This window comes from Piliocolobus tephrosceles, chromosome 3 (genome assembly GCF_002776525.5).
Source record: "Piliocolobus tephrosceles isolate RC106 chromosome 3, ASM277652v3, whole genome shotgun sequence".
Lineage (NCBI taxonomy): Eukaryota > Metazoa > Chordata > Mammalia > Primates > Cercopithecidae > Piliocolobus > Piliocolobus tephrosceles.
Window position 1 is genome coordinate 79,724,996 of NC_045436.1, and position 17,005 is coordinate 79,742,000.

Genomic DNA, 17,005 nt, shown 5'->3' on the forward strand with positions numbered 1-17,005 from the left:
TTTTAATTCTAATCCTATACCTTGGGGTTCTTTTTATTTATTATGTATTTTTATTTTTAGAGACAGGGTCTTACTCTGTTGCCCAGGCTGGAGTGCAGTGTGGCTCACTGCAGTCTTGAACTCCTGGGCTCAAGCTATCCTCCTGCCTCAGATGCCTAGTAGCTGAGACTACAGGCCTGTGCCACCCTGCCCAGCTAATGTTTTTTATTTTATGTAGATGGGGTGTCACTATGTTGCTCAGGCTGGTCTCAAATTCCTGGCCTCAAGTGATCTTCCCGCCTCGGCCTCCCAAAATGCTGGGAATACAGGCATGCCACAGTGCCCAGTCAAGATTCTTCTTAGTCTGCTTCATTTACGTGTTGAAAATTCCTTCTCAGATATTAAGAAATACATTTTCAATGTCTTCAACTCTTTCCTTTCTTCTCTCTGCCTTCTTTCCTTCCTTCTTTTTTTCCTTTTTTGCTTCCTCCCTTTCTTCCTTTCTTCCTTCCTTCCTTCAAGACGTAGGGTCTTGCTATGTTGCCCAGACTGGACTTGAACTTCTGAGTTCCCACCATCTTTCCTCCTTAGACTCCAGAATAGCTGGGATTACAAACATGTGCCACTGCGCCCAACTGCAGTCGTCTTCTAATTGGTCTCCCTGCTTCTTCACTTGCTCCCATATGGCTAATTCCCTATATAAAACTAGAGAGATTTTCTAAAACATAAATCATATGTCTCTTCTCTGCTAAAAGTGTGCCAATGGCTTCCCACTAAAGTTAGAAAAAATAATCTTTGAAACTAAAGATTGGACTGTCTTAAAAGCATACAGACTATATAACAGGCACATGTCTTAATCTGTTTGTGCTGCTACAACAAAATACCATAGACTGAACAATTTATAAGCAACAGAAATTTATTTCCGACAGTTCTGGAGGCTAAAATGTCCAAGATCAAGGTACTGGCATTGGTGCATGGTAAGACCTGTTCCCTGCTTCCAAGATGGCACTTTGTTGCCATGTCATCACATGGCAGAAGGTAGAAAGGCAAGACTCTCTTCAACCTAGAGCCCTTTTTAATAATGGTTCTAATGCCATTTAGAAGGGCAGGACCTTCATGACTTAATCACTTCCCAAAGTCCACATCTCTTAATACTGTTGCATTGAGGGTTAAGCTTCAACCTGTTTGGAGGGGACATAGCAGCATAGTAGACTTTTAATAAATATTCACCAATTGAAAGAATAAATTAGAATTTCAAAAAAAATTGAAAATGAAGAAAGCCTCCCAAATGAAGAAAGTAAAGGTATACGCTCTCCCATCTCTATCACACTCACATCCAAACAGCAGTTGCTCTTAGATCTAATATGAGTGTTTTCAGAATTGCTTTGCTATTGCCTCCATTCCCACCATGGATCATGAGCCCATCATATCTTCAGTATTGCTTGCATTTTCACGATAGCTCCCTAACTGTTATTTCGGTGTCTGCCCTTGCCTCCCTTCACTCTATTTTCACAGAGGCCAGAATAATTCTGTTAAAAAATGCCAGATCACATCACTTCTCTCTTAAAACCCTTCAGTGCCTTTCTGTTTTACTCTGGGTAAAAGTCAAAGTGCTTTAAATGGCCAACAGGCCCTGTGTTCATTATTTGTTGCTATGTAACAAAGTACTCGAAACTTAGTTGCCTAAAACATACATTTATTATCTCACGGTTTCTGTGGGTCAGGCATCTGGCCCCAGGCTCTCTTGTATGGCTGCAATCAATTTATCAGCTGGGGCTGTAGTCACTGAAAGGCCTGACTGAGGGAGGTTCTGATTTCAAGCTCACTTTGCTGTTGTCAGGCTCCAGTGCCCTGCTGATTGTTGGCTGGAGACATCAGTTCTTTATCATGTGGCCCCATCCATAAGGCTATTTACAACATGGTAGCTTGCTTCCCCCAGCTGTGTGTGTGAGGGAGAGAAACACAGATATTCTCTAATGTCTTTCTAGTCTTTATGCTTTTCTATGGCATTTATTGTATGCAATATCTCATGTGTTTTACTAGTTGTCTGTTTCCTCACTTCTCTATCCTCATTATAATATTAGCTATAATAGAGCAGGACATTTTGCTTGTTTGACTCACTATTTTATCTACAGTGATCAGAACAGTGTTAAACACATTCAAAACAAATACTGAATAAATTAAATAATTTCAGAAAAGATTTGAGGAGTCTTAAAAGCAGGTATCCATTTGCTATGAAAGCCTGTAACATACAGAATTACTTCTGAATTAGAATCTTCATTTTAATAAGATCCTGGGGTGACTGGTATGCACCATCCAATATTGTAGCCAACAACCACAATGTGGCCATATAAATGTAAATGAACTAAAATTAAATAAAATTAAAATTTTAGTACATAGTTGCACTGTCTACATTTGAAGTATTCAATAACCAGTAGTGGCTACTGTACTGGACAGTGCAAATACAGATCAATTCTATCTTTGGTAAAAATTCTAAAAGGCTGTAGTGTATTCATGAAACAGAATCCAGAGATTACTGTAGAGGAGGAAAAAAAATTAGAACAGTCCTACCAAACATACACCAAAAAACAAAAAAAATTCAACAATATACAAAGAATACTATTAGTATTTAATATATATACACATAAACACGAAGACTGTCATACAGGCTTTGTCATATATGATTATGTATAACCACCAATAATCACCAATTTTCAAGTTCAAGTTTGGTCTTGGAGTCAATAATAGGTCTGTACCCTTCATGCCAGCACTAGAGACCTGGGTTTTTGGGGTAGACGCAGCATTCCTTTCTTCTTTTAGAAATACATCACACCTGAAAGGGAAAATGGTCAGCTCCCACTGTATTTTTTTCCAGATTACAAGCTCCTCCTTAGAAGCCAACCAAGCATGCCCAGGTGATGGGTTAGGGCCTACTGAGCTTTCCATGGTGCTAGTGCAGTTTGCAGTCTTGCTGTGTTTCATAGTTGCCCCACAGAATTTATTTCCCTGTCAGCCATGGATAGCTGTATGAGTTGACATCTCAGAGGGTGACTGCCAAGTCTCTGGAAATGCTAATGGCCATGCTGATTAGGTTGGACAATGTGATCTTGTTTTGGGCATCAATCCATTGAGGTACAAGCTTCTCATGATGGGAAAAGAGGGCTTCCTGAAGAGAAGTAGATAGCATGCTCAAACTGCTAAGAAGGACGATGACAAAGCTCCTGCTAAGGCCATGGTTCTTTCAGGAAGAATCCTCATATTGTCAGCTTAGGCTATGGTTTGGGCTGTGAGATCTCATCTTCCTTCGTCTTCTGTGGACCCACAAGCTTGTCAAGGCCTTTTTAGGAAGGAAGCTGTAAGTGCAGTCTGAGGGTCTGTCAGTTCTTTAGAAGCAGCTGGAGATATTGGGAAAATGGGCCAGGATTGTGGCTTCTTCAGACTGCGACAGAGCAGGACAGGAATCTTCCTCTGCTCCAAATCTCAGCCCCTCAACGTGTCCCCGCCCAAACAACAAACACATACATTCTTTTTTTCACTTCTGCTTTTGTTTCTGCCTCAATTGTTTTTCTTTTATAAACTGCCAAGATTCTATTGGTTAGCATCCAATTCACTTAATTATGCAATCCAGTTACCTTGTATCACCTAGAAAAAGTAATATAAGACTGTCTTAAAATAAAAGACTAGTGACAATAAAGATGTTTTGCCCAACAGAGGCCATTGAAGAATATACTTCCTCTTTAAATCATGTGAAATTCATCCTGAAATGCTTTTCTCATACAGTACACTCATTTCTTTCATATCTGAACCATAGCTGAAGTAGTAGATTCTCATGCTTTTCCTCCTGTCTCCTTTTTCTTTTTTGCAGCTCCTGGCCACAGTGGGAGCCATGATCTCTCTCCTTTATATGTGGCTGTATTACCAGAGCTTTCATTTCCATGTGGCACATTTTTATGCTCATTTTGGGTAAAGATACCTGAAAGGTAAGGTAATTTTGTGTCTCTGGTGCTATTCTACTGGAGGAAAAGAGGTGGGGAGAGGTTTGCTGGTTAGAGTTCTAAAAGTAATGGCAAAAACCGCAATTAACTTTGCACCAACCCAATATATCTGTAGACTTTTAAGTCTTAGCATTCAGCAGTTAACTGAGTCCGTTTTAAAAAATATAATATCTTTTGTTTACCTAGGAGCTGGTGTAGTGAAGGATGAAGAGAAGGCAATGCATTGGTTTAGGTAAGATGATGACATCTGCCAAAAAGCAAAACTCCAGAGTTACCTGTTCAGAAAGTACAGGTTGAGCATCCCTTATCCGAGCTGCTTGAGACCAGAAGTGTTTTGGATCTTGGATTTTTTTTTTTTGAAATGTTTGTATTATACTAACTGGTTGAGCATCTCTAACCTGAAAATCCAGAATCTGAAATGCTCCAGTGAGATTTTTCTTTGAGTGTCATGTTGGTACTCCAAAGTTTCAGATTTTGGAGCATTTCAGATTTCAGATTTTCTGATTAGGGATGCTCAACCTATGCTTAAATAGAAAACCTTATGATTTTGGTGCTTTTTCCCTAGAGCAAAAATAAGCTAGAGATCTAAAATCTCTTAATATTAAAGTCTTGGTACCCTCTGTACTTTTTCCACTTGGTGATGAGGTAGGAGTACTGGTGGGGCTGTTGAGAGGGTGGGGCCAGTGCATTTTAAAACAGTCCACACAGTGTAAGCAAACAGCAGATTAGATTCAAAAGAGTCAAAGTGGGGAATGTGGACCAATCTAGGTCAATATTCAGGATGTCAATAAATTTATTAACAATGCTCTGTGTTAACATTACTTTGGTTATTAAGGTTTTGAGCTCTTGACTATAAAACATACACTAATTTGAAATTTACAAACTGGGCTATGTGTTAGAATCGCCTGGGAAGCTTCCGAAAAATACTGAAGCCCAGTTCCAGATTGATTTAAATGAGCAGAGAAAGATCCCTAGAAGAGTGTAATATGCTGCCACCTCAAACTACTCCAGAAGTCTATAATGGTTAATAAAGTAAACATGAACCAGCAGAAGAAGGCATTTCAGGAACATATTCTAAAGCTTAAAATCGATACTCTGATAAAGTTCACCTGAAAACAGAAGAAACACCTTTGAGAATCAGGAAGGGAGTGACATGGTTCCAAAGCGGCAAAGTGTCATTGGTGATTAACTGCACTTGACTGAAGCTCTTGCCACTGGGAGTATAGTCCATACGCCCACAGCATTGTCATCGCCAGGTGGGTACTTAGTAGGAATGCTGCCTCTGAGGCCCTAATGCAGACCCACTGAATTAGAATCTTCATTTTAATAAGATCCTGGGGTGACTGATATGCACCATCCAATATTGTAGCCAACAGCCACAATGTAGCCATATAAATGTAAATGAACTAAAATTAAATAAAATTAAAATTTTAGTACATAGTTGCACTGTCTACATTTCAAGTATTCAATAACCAGTAGTGGCTACTGTACTGGACAGTGCAAATACAGATCAATTCTATCTTTGGTAAAAATTCTATTGGAAAGTACTAGCAATTTACATTTATGTTTCAGCAATTGGAAATAGTGCTTAAGGGTCAGTTTACATGTTATTGAATTTCTAACATTCCCAGATAGTCCTTTCCAGCATTTTGATTGCCTGTATATTTTGGAGAAAAGAGTATAATTATATCAATATTTGGAAAAGCCGATGAATTGATTTGAAACAAATATGTGATTATTTTTTTAAAAGTACTGTACTTGTTTCAAGTAAGGAAAACTTTTTTTTTTTTTTTTTTTTTTTTTTGAGACAGTCTCCCTCTGTCACCCAGGCTGGAATGCAGTGGCGTGATCTCAGCTCACTACAACCTCCTCCTCCTGGGTTCAAGCAAGCCTCAGTCTCCCAAGTAGCTGGGATTATAGGCACACACCACCATGCTCGGCTAATGTTTTTTGTATTTTTAGTAGAGACGGGGGGTTAGTCAGGGTTCTCTAGAGGGACAGAACTAATAGGATAGATATTTATGTATATAGGGGAGTTCTTAAGTAGTATTAACTAACACAATCTCAAGGTCCCACAGTAGGCCATCTGCAAGCTAAGAAGCAAGGAAACCCGTCTGAGTCCCCAAGCTGAAGAACTTGGAGACTGATGTTCAAGGGCAGGAAACATCCAGCTTCCTGGGAGAAAGATGTAGCCTGGGAGGCTAAGCCAATCTAGCCTTTTCACGTTCTTCTGCCTGCTTTTATCCTAGCTGTGATAGCAGCTGATTAGATGGTGCCCACCCAGATTAAGGGTGGGTCTGCCTTTCCCAGCCCGCTGACTCAAATGTTAATCTCCTTTGGCAACATCCTCATAGACACACCCAGGATCAGTCCTTTGCATCCCTCAATCCAATCAAGTTGACACTCAGTATTAACCATCACAAGTCCACCCCTTGTCAACTTTAACTGATACGCATTTCCTGAGATCATACATAATCTTCAAATAAAAACAATAATAAGGTCATAATTATGCCTAGCATAATGCAACTATCCTTCATATAACCAGAAATGCACCAATCCCCAACCCAAATACTATTACATAAAGTTAATGACACTCAAATGCTGATATGAAGTAAGTAAATCTTATGTCACATGATAAAGGAAAAAAGAAATAAAATGAAGTTATTTTCTTAGTACAAGTGCACACACATGTCTGTAACAAAAGAAGGAAGAAATACTCATGACAATTACAGTCTCCATTTCTGCAACTGGTCACGGGGCTATTGATGTTTACCTTCTTCTACTACCCATTCGTATTTCCTTTGCCTTCATCAAGCACCATAACAGGTCATGGTTTTTTTCTTGGTGGAGTGACCCAAACCTTCATTTCTGAATAGTCTGGGCCAACTACCTGGATTGGGCTGTTGTAGTTTCCCATTGACCTAAATCACAGAGCATGACAATACTAAGCCCTAAGGGATCTCCTGTATTCCATGCATACTCTTCCTTACCTGAGTTGTGGAGTAGTGGGCTGATTTCATCTTGATAGTCTGAGTCAATCACCCCAGCCAACACTGTAATTCCCTTCTTAACCTGTGGACTTAAATGTAGGAAGAGTCCAAAGTGTCCAGGTGGCAATCTTAACTTCTAGTTTAATGGAATCAGTGTGTTTCCTGGTGGCAACATTTCTCCCACTGGAACTAAGACCTCTAGGTCAGCAGAACGTAATGTCACAGAAACAGGAAGCAACATTTTTGTTAGTGTATCACTAGGGGTGATGGTAAGTGGTGCCGCTTCCATTTCCACCCCTTGATTCCTGGACCCATGAATCCTGGCTATGGGAGAAACAGTACCGTATATTGAATGCTGATTCAGAGCATACATGGCCTTTTGGAGAACTTTGCCCCAGCCCTGGCAAAGTATTGTCACCTAGTTGGCATTGTAATTGTGACTTCAACAGGACATTCCACCATTCTATCAATCCAGCTGCTTCAGGATAATGGGAAATGTGGTAAGACCAGTGAATTCCATGAGCATGAGCCCACTGCTGCAGTTCTTTAGCCATAAAGCGAGTGCCTTGTGATTTGTTTTTCTAAGACCACCAGAGTGGGCACAAAAGAACCAGCGAGTAGGCAAGGCTAAAAGCAAAACTGCAAATTTATTCTTTGGTCATCTAGCTTCAGGGACCGGAGCTGGGTTGGGGGGAGTTTCTAATACAGTCCCGACAAGAGTGGGGGCTGAGAAAGCCCGCCCCGGGCGCATCTGCTGGGAGTGACTTTTCTAGGAGTGGAAGGGCAATAGGCGGGGCACGGGCATGTTGGGGGAGGGGGGCTCCGCAGGTGCCACCAGGTAAATCTTGGTCTCCTCGGATTGACATCACCTGGTGCATGCCTGATTAATCTTCACCTTCCCGGGCGTCAGCTGCATTCTCGCACACACGGGAAGAATTGGTGGTGAAGAAGAACCCGGAAGTGAACCATCCTGCCTCCGTTCGTCCAAACACCTTGGTCAGAAGCAATACCATGACAGTGGATAAGGCATTCCATGAGCCCATGGATGGTAGTCTTGGCAGAATCATTGCATGCAGGATAGGCAAACCCATATCCACAGTAAGTGTCTATTCCAGTGAGGACAAACCTCTGCCCTTTCAATGATGGAAGAGGTTCAATATAATCAACCTGTTACCAGGCATCTGGCTGCTCACCACGAGGAATAATGCCTTATTGAGGGCTTAGTGTTGGTCTCTACTGCTGGCAAATTGGGCACTCAGCAATGGCCATAGCCAGGGCAGCCTTGGTGAGTGGAGGTCCATGTTGCTGAGCCCATGTGTAACCTCCACATCTGCCGCCATGGCCATGTTGTTTATGGGCCCATTGGGCAATGACAGGAGTGACTGGGGAAGGAGGCTGAGTGGTGTCCACAGAACGAGTCATCTTATCTACTTGATTATTAAACTCCTCCTCTGCTGAGGTTACCCGTGTGTGAGCACTCACATGGGATACAAGTATCTTCACAGTTTTTGATCACTTAGAGAGGTCTATCCACATGCCTCTTTCTCAAATTTCTTTGTCATCAATTTTCCAATCATACTTCTTCCAAGTCCCTGACCATCTAGCCAGACCATTGGCTACAGCCCATGAATCAGTATATAATTGCATATCTGGCCATTTCTCCTTCCATGCAAAGTGTACAAGTAGGTGCACTACTTGAAGTTCTGCTCACTGGGAAGATTTCCCTTCACTGCCATCCTTCAGGGATGTCCTAGAAAGGGGCTGTAGTGCTGCAGTTGTCCACTTTCAGGTGGTGCTTGTGTATCATGCAAAACCAAGTGTCTGCTCTTAAAAAAACCCCTAGTCTTCTCTTCCTCTGTCAACTGATCATAGAGAACTCCCCATGAGGCCATTGGTGCAGGTTGGGGGAGAGAAGGCAGGGTGGCAGGAGTGGAGACCATGAGCATTTGAGCCACTTTCTCATGTAACTTACTTGTGCTTTCAGGGCCTGCTCAAGCCCAATCACATATATACCACTTCCATTTAATAATGTAATGCTGCTGTGCCTGACCTACTTTGTAGCTAAATGGGTCATAAAACACTCAGTTCATGATAGACAGTTCTGGTCACATGATGACTTGATGACCCATCATCAAACGTTCAGTTTCCACCAAAACCCAGTAATAGGCCAAGAGCTGTCACTCATAAGGAGAGTAGTTATCTACAGAAGATGGCAGGGCCTTACTTCAAAATTCTGGAAACCTCCACTATGATTCATCTATGGGGGCCTTCCAAAGATTCCAAACAGCACCCCTATCTGCCACTGACACCTTAAGCACCATTGGATCTGCTGGGTCATATGTCCCAAGCGGCAGAGCAGCTTGCACAGCGGCCTGGACCTGTTGCCGAGCCTTCTCCTGTTCCGGGCCCCACTCAAAACTGGCAGCCTTTTGGGTCACTGGATAAATGGGCCAGAGTAACACACCCAAATGAGGAATGTGTTGCCTCCAAAATCCAAATAGGCCCCCTAGGCGTTGTGCCTCTTTCTTGGTTGTAGGAGGGGCCAAATGCAGCAACTTATCCTTCACCTTAGGAGGAATATCTTGACAGGCCCCACACCACTGGATCCCTAGAAATTTGACTGAGGTAGAAGCTGTCTGAATTTTTGTTAGATGTTTTTCCCATCCTCTGGCATGCAAATGTCTCACCAATAAGTCCAGTGTTTTTGTTACTTCTTGTCCACTGGATCCAATTAGCATAACGTCATCAATGTAATGGACAAGTGTGATACCTTGTGGAAGCAAAAGGTGATCAAGGGCTCTCCAAATAAGATTATGACACAAAGGCAGAGAGTTGATATACCCCTAAGGTAGGACAGAAAAGGTATATTGCTGGCCTTACCAGCTGAAGGCGAATTGCTTCTGGTGGGCTTTATGGGCAGGAATGGAGAAAAAGGCATCTGCCAAGTCAATGGCTGCACACCAGGTACCAGGAGATGTGCTAATTTGCTCAAGTAATGAAACCACATCTGGTACAGCAGATGCAGTTGGAGTCACCACTTGATTACGCTTACAATAATCCACTGTCATTCTCCAAGATCCATCTATCTTCTGCACAGGCCAAATAGGAGAGCTGAATTGTGATGTGGTGGGAATCACCACCCCTGCATCTTTCAAGCCTTTGATGGTGGCACTAATCTCTGCAATCCCTGCAGGGATGTGATATTGTTTTTGATTTACTATTTTTCTAGGTAGAGGCAGCTCTAATGGCTTCCATTTGGGCTTTCCCATTATCATAGCCCTCACCCTACCAGTCAGGGAGCCAATGTGGGAGTTCTGCCAGCTACTAAGTATGTCTATGCCAATTATGCATTCTGGCACTTGAGAAATGACCACAGGATGAGTCCAGGGACCCACTGGATCCACTGTATGTTGGACCTGAGATAAAACTCCATTAATTACGTGACCTCCCTAAGCCTCTACTTTAACTGGAGGACCACTATGACGTCTTAGGTCTACTGGAATCACCTTCAGCTCAGAGCCAGTGTCCAGTAGTTCCCAAAATGTCTGATCATTTGTTTTTCCCCAGTACAGTTACCCTGGTAAAAGGCCAGAGGTCGATTTGAGGAAAGATGGGAGAAAAATTAACATAAGTTGTCAGTAGTGTAGTGGGGTCCTTCCTTAAGGGTACCTGTCCTCCCCTTCATTCAGGGGGCTCTGAGCCTGTAAACTGGCTGAAGTCTGGAAATTGATTGAGGGGTCATGATTCTCTGTTTTATAATTCAAATTAGTCTTTTGTCTATTCCACCTGGAAATTTTCTGCTTATATAAATTGAGTAGGAATGCAGTAGGCTTCCTATCAATTTATCTTCTAGGAACACCGTGATTAGCCAATGCCAGAGCTCTACACAAGTGAGACTATTCTGATTGCTGCTTTGCCTCTGCTGTCCATTACAGTAGCTACACCCACCTTGCTTTTGAGGGTTAAGTGACATCACTTGGCCTCTGCCACCTTGGGATCCAATTATTCTCATTGTATTTAAGTTTTGTAGTTGAGTGACTGCAGTTCTCACTGTTAGATCTGGCATACGGAGAAGAGTAATTACAGGGCTCTTCAAAGATGCAGGTGCTGCCCTCACAAATCTATTTTGCAATGCATTGATCAAGGGTATATCTTCTAGACCCTCCCAACTGAAATGAATAGGTCTAAAGTGACTAATCACCTCCAGCATCCTAATCTCCCTAGGCCTTTGGATCCCTTTCCTCTACATTAAACCAAGGGAGATCAGACATTTCCAACTTGCTCACAGTAGGCCATCTTTTAATCCTATTTCAGCTCTAAGCAAATAAACTATTGAACCTTTTTTTAACTCCCCAAGTTGCAACATTAAATGCAAAATCCCTGCTTAGTGGACCCAAATCAATAAATTCAGCCTGATGCAACTATATTTTTTCCAACATTATACCACACCCTTAATATCCATTCCCATGCCTGTTCTCCAGATTTCTGTTTACATAAGTTATAAAACTCAAGCAGTTCTTTTCAAGTGTAGCACATCTCCTCCTGGATCACACTGTGAACCTCACCTCTAGGGGCCTGCTAGGACTTTAGTTATAGGTCTAGAGGCAAACAGGGGTGTTGGGGGTGGCTCCTGAGGTGAATCAACATTATCTTGCCTGGCAACTGCCTCGGGGAGGCCATCACTGTTGCCTCAGGCAGCATAGAGTTTACGTCCTCAGACAAAGGTGGAAAGACTGATGCAGCATGAGTTGGGGAGGGGATGTTGCCCCTACTGGGGATATGGCAACAGTTTCTTCTGGCAAAAAAAAGTTTCATCAGAGTTTACAAGCTCAGTGTCCTCAGTTTCATCAGGACCCCACCACACATCCCCATTCCAAGTTGCAGGGTCCCATTATTTTCCAATCAATGCCTTTACTTTAACAGGAGACACCTGGCAGGACTCTGCATGCACCTATCATTGCAAGTCAGCCACTCACATGATAAGAACTTGTGTCTGTTTTTCCACAATTTCAGCTCTTTCTCTACAGGAGATAAGACTCACTCAAGATAATCTTGGCAGATTTGACGCTCAGTATCTGCTTCTGAAGTCAGGAGTTAGATTCCATAACTTCATAATTTTCTTTCATCACTTTGTCCACTGAACTTAGGAGCAACCAAACAACTTCATTATGTTCCTTGGTTCTTCACATATGGTCAAAGGTATTATGTATAGAGTCATTAGACTCCTTATCTCTCATGAGCAGTGAATCAGGAGTGTCAAATGCATATATTTTGCATAATTCTCTAAACAGTTCATGCCAAGGACTATCAGTGTTCTCCATAGTTTTAGAAGTAGAGTCCTTAGCATTTTGGAGTCTAATCATATTAAGCAGTGAACTCCATAAACCCCAAATCCATCCTTAATATTCTGCTCCTCTGGAACCACTCTTGGTACCAAAATCTATATTAGTCAGGGTTTTCTAGAGGGATAGAACTAACAGGATATCTATCTATCTATCTATCTATCTATCTATCTATCTATCTATCTATATCTATATATAACAGGAGATACATATATATGTTATTAAGCAGTATTAACTCACCCAATCACAAGGTCCCACAATAAGCCATCTGCAAGCTGTGCAGCAAGGAAGGTAGTCTGAGTCCCAAAGCTGAAGAACCTGGAGTTCGATGTTTGAGGGCAGGAAGCATCCAGCATGGAAAAAAGATGTAGGTTGGGAAGCTAAGCGAGCTAGCCTTTTAATGTTCTTCTGCCTTCTTTTATCCTAGTTGCACTGGCAGCTGATTAGATTGTGCCCACCCAGATTAAGGGTGGGTCTGCCTTTCCCAGCCCACTGACTCAAATGTTAATTTCCTTTGGCAACATCCTCACAGACACACCCAGGATCAATACTTTGCATCCCTCAATCCAATCAAGTTGACACTCAGTATTAACCATGACACAGGGTTTCACCATTTGGCCAGGCTGGTCTCGAACTCCTGACCTCAAATGATACACTCACCTAGACCTTTCAAAGTGCTGGGATTATGGGCATGCCACCATGCCTGGTCAAGAAAAGCATTTTTAATGAAGGAGTCTTATTATAGTTTGGCTAGATATATGGTAAGATAGAAGTAATGGTTTCTAGTAATAGTCTTTATTGGTGCTGTCCTTGGTTTTATGAAGGGGATGCTTTTTTACAAGGTTGCTTCTTTGTTTTCTATAGCATGCTTCCCCCCATCACCAGTCCCCTTTCTTCTCCTTTCCTTTTTAGATAAGCCTCCCAGCAGGACCATCCTGGTGCTGCCTTTAACCTTGCAGTAGGAACACTAAAAAACATGACTGACTCCATGAAAGCAGGGTAATAAAATTCACTGTCTTTTCCCTTCTAGCTGACATGTCATTCTTTCCAAACATGCCCTTCATATACTACCTGCAATTCACAGGCGAAAACATTTTCTATATAGTTCACTTTCTACTCTTGCCTTTCTATGTTCTTATGTTGCTGAGTTACAATAAAAGTCACAAAGCAAGGGAATACAATATTCATATATGCGCACATTGACTAAATTCACTGACTAAATTCTTCAGGCATTCTGTGAGCCTGAGATGAAATGCTGGGTTATTTCATGGTCCTTACACTCTCCTGTGAATTCTTATAGCCCCCTTAAGTACCATCTTTACAGCCTTATTGCATTTTCTTATAAACAGAATAGAACAGACATGAATATAAGGTAGAGAACTCTCTTTGGGCACAAATATCTTTAGTGTCTATTGGACTAATCCTCTTGTTTACTCACAGTTATAAAAATAAATATACCACCACTTTCTCTGGAGAAGATTTTCTTAATGTTTTTGAATAGTTCATAGTCTATGACATTTTTATGCAGCTATTTTGAGTCAGACACATTTTTTGATAGGGTCCCAAAAACAAACCATTAAATTTTCAGCTTGTTTTCTGTTTTTTGTTTGTTTGTTTGTTAAAGTAATGCAACTAACATCTACTTCATTTCCAATTAATGTGTACAACCACCTCCTGCCACTCCAGCATTTAGTCTTCTACCTCAGGGTAAGAGGTACACCAGTCTTAGAAAAAAAGGTTCAGTAAGGCACTGAAGATGGGGCGAATCTTGGGAATTTGTATAATAGTCAGGGATGTTGGCTGCACAATTGGTAATAAAATTTTGAAATGACCATTTTGAGGCAGCCAAGTCAAAATGGCGAAGCCAATATGTTCTGTTTTGCAACTGACAGTTACCAGATGGGAGGTTGTATGGAATCCCTCTCCAGTTAGCACTCCCAAACCAAAATATAGAATTTGCTTGCAAGAGAGGGGTGCCTCAGACATTACATAAGATTCTTGGCTAGAAAAACTTCTCTAAATAGAGCAAAATAATCTAGTTAGGCTCTGATGTTTTAAGACTATTTATTTGGGTAGCTCTGATTTTACTATGAAGATTCTTGTATTAGTCCATTCTCATAATGCTATGAAGAAATACATGAGACTGGGTAATTAATAAAGAAAAGAGGTTTGACTGACTCACAGTTCTGCATAGGTGGGAAGGCTACAGGAAGCTTACAATCATGGCAGAAGGGGAAGCAAACACGTCCTTCTTCACAAGGTGGTAGGAGAGACAAGAATGAGAGCTGAGCAAAGGGGGAAGCCCCTTATAAAACCATCAGATCTTGTGAGAACTTACTATCACAAGAATAGCATGGGGAAAACCACCCCCATGAATCAATTGCCTCCCACTGGGTCCTTCTCACGACACATGAGGATTATGGGAACTACAAGTAAAGATGGGGATGCTCCATACCATATCATTCTGCCCCATCCCCTCCCAAATCTCATATTCTCACATTTCAAAACACAATCATGCCCTTCCAACAGTCCCCCAAAGTCTTAACTCATTCCAGTATTAACTCAAATGTCCAAGTCCCAAGTCTCATCTGAGACAAGGCAATTTCCTTCTGCCTATGAGCCTGTAAAATCAAAAGCAAGTTAGTTACTTCCTACAGGCATTGGGAAAATACACCCATTCCAAAATAGAAAACATGACCAAAACAAAAGGGCTACCAGCCCTATGCAAATCTGAAATCCAATAGGGCCCTCATTAAATCTTAAAGTTCCAAAATGATCTACATCAATTGCATGTCTTATATCCAGGTCATGCTGATGCCAGAGGTGGGCTCCCACAGCCTTGGGCATCTCCACCCCTATGGCTTTGTAGGGTTCAGCCCCCCTCCCGCTCCTTTCATGGGCTGACATTGAATGTCTGTGGCTTTTCCAGGTGCACAGTGCAAGCTGCCAGTGGATCTACCGTTCTGGGGTCTGGAAAATGGTGCCTCTCTTCTCATAGCTCCACTAGTCAGTGCCCCAGTGAAGACTCTGTGTGGGGGCTCTGACCCCACATTTCCCTTCTGCACTGCCACAGCAGAGGTTCTCCATGGGAGTCCTGCCATTTAGCAAACTTCCACCTGGACATCCAAGCATTTCTGTATATCCTCTGAAATCTAGGTGGAGGTTTCCAAACCTCAGTTCTTGACTTCTGTGCACCCACAGGCTAAACACCACATGGAAGCTGCCAAGCTTGGGGGCTTGTGCCCTCCAAAGCCATAGCCCAACATGTACCTTGGCTCCTTTTAGCCATGACTGGAGTGGCAGGCACACAGGGCACCTAGTCCCTAGGCTGCACACAGCAGGGGGTCCCTGGGAACAGCCCAGGAAAGCATTTTTTTCTCATGGGGCTCTGGGTGTGTGATTAGGAGGGGTTTCTACCTTCGTGGAATGTCTCTCTGACATGTCCTGGATACAGTTTCCCCATTGTCTTGATGATTAACGTTGGGCTCCTTTTCACTTATGCAAATTTATGCAGTGGGCTTGAATTTCTCCTCAGAAAATGGGTTTTTCTTTTCTATCACATTGTCTGGCTGCAAATTTTCCAAACTTTCATACGCTGTTTCCTCTTGAACATTTTGCCACTTAGAAATTTCTTCTGCTAGATACCCTAAATCATCTCTCTCAAGTTCAAAGTTCCACAGATCTCTAGGGCAGGGGCGAAATGCCTCCAATCTCTTTGCATGGCAAGAGTGACCTTTTCTCCAATTCCCAACAAGTTCCTCATCTCCATATGAGACCACCTCAGCCTAGACTTCCTTGTCCAGATCAATATTAGCAGTTTGGTCAAAGCCTTCCAACAAGTCTCTAGAAAGTTTGAAACTTTCCCACATTTTCCTGTCTTCTTCTGAGCCCTTCAAACTGTTTCAGCCTCTGCCTGTTACCCAGTTCCAAATTTGCTTCCACATTTTCAGGTATCTTTACAGCAGTGCCTCTCTCCTGGTACCAATTTACTATATTAGTTTGTTAATGCGCCACTCTGAAGAAATACCCGAGACTGGGTAATTTATAAAGGAAAGAGGTTTAATTGACTCACAGTTCTGCATGGCTGGGAATGCCTCAGGAAACTTACAGTCAGGGGAAAAGGGGAAGCAAACACATCCTTTTTCATAAGGCAGCAGGAGACAGAAGAATGAGAGCTGAGCGAAGGTAGAAGCCCCTTATCAAACAATCAGCTATCATGAGAACTTACTCACTATCATGAGAATAGCATGGAGGAAACTGCTGCCATGATTCAAATACCTCCCACTGGGTCCCTCTCATGACACGTGGGGATTATGGGAACTACAATTCAAGATGAGATATTGGTGGAGACACAGCCAAACTATATCAGTACTCATGATGAAACCCAGGTGAAATGGCATGTGTTTCCCTTTTATAATGAGTTTAAATAACTGTTACTCTGGTTCTTAACTCAAACTCTTGAATGTGCAGGTGCTTTTGGTTTACTCTTTCTTAGCACTACTAAATAACTGTTTCTTCTAGGGATGTAGAAATACTCCTTAATGTTGCTGCAAAACGGGGGATCCAAGAAGCCGAAGAACTTCTGGAGAATGTTATTTGAACTAAAAGCAAGCTCTTGCCAACTGCAAGAACTGGGAGTTTTTATAAACCATAATGTGTGTCCTGCATGCTCTTCCTGGAGCATAGGATGTTCTGCTCT

The 17,005-nt window shown here is 42.1% G+C and overlaps 1 long non-coding RNA gene across 1 annotated transcript in view; it reads left to right on the forward strand.

Annotated features, from left to right (window-relative positions):
* LOC111547963 overlaps positions 1-17,005 on the forward strand; it is an 81,741-nt gene extending 64,736 nt beyond the window's left edge. The window contains exons 2-4 of the long non-coding RNA XR_002733283.3: positions 4,161-4,206; positions 13,219-13,305; positions 16,828-17,005. This is a non-coding gene — a long non-coding RNA (uncharacterized LOC111547963). The remainder of the gene's footprint in view (positions 1-4,160; positions 4,207-13,218; positions 13,306-16,827) is intronic.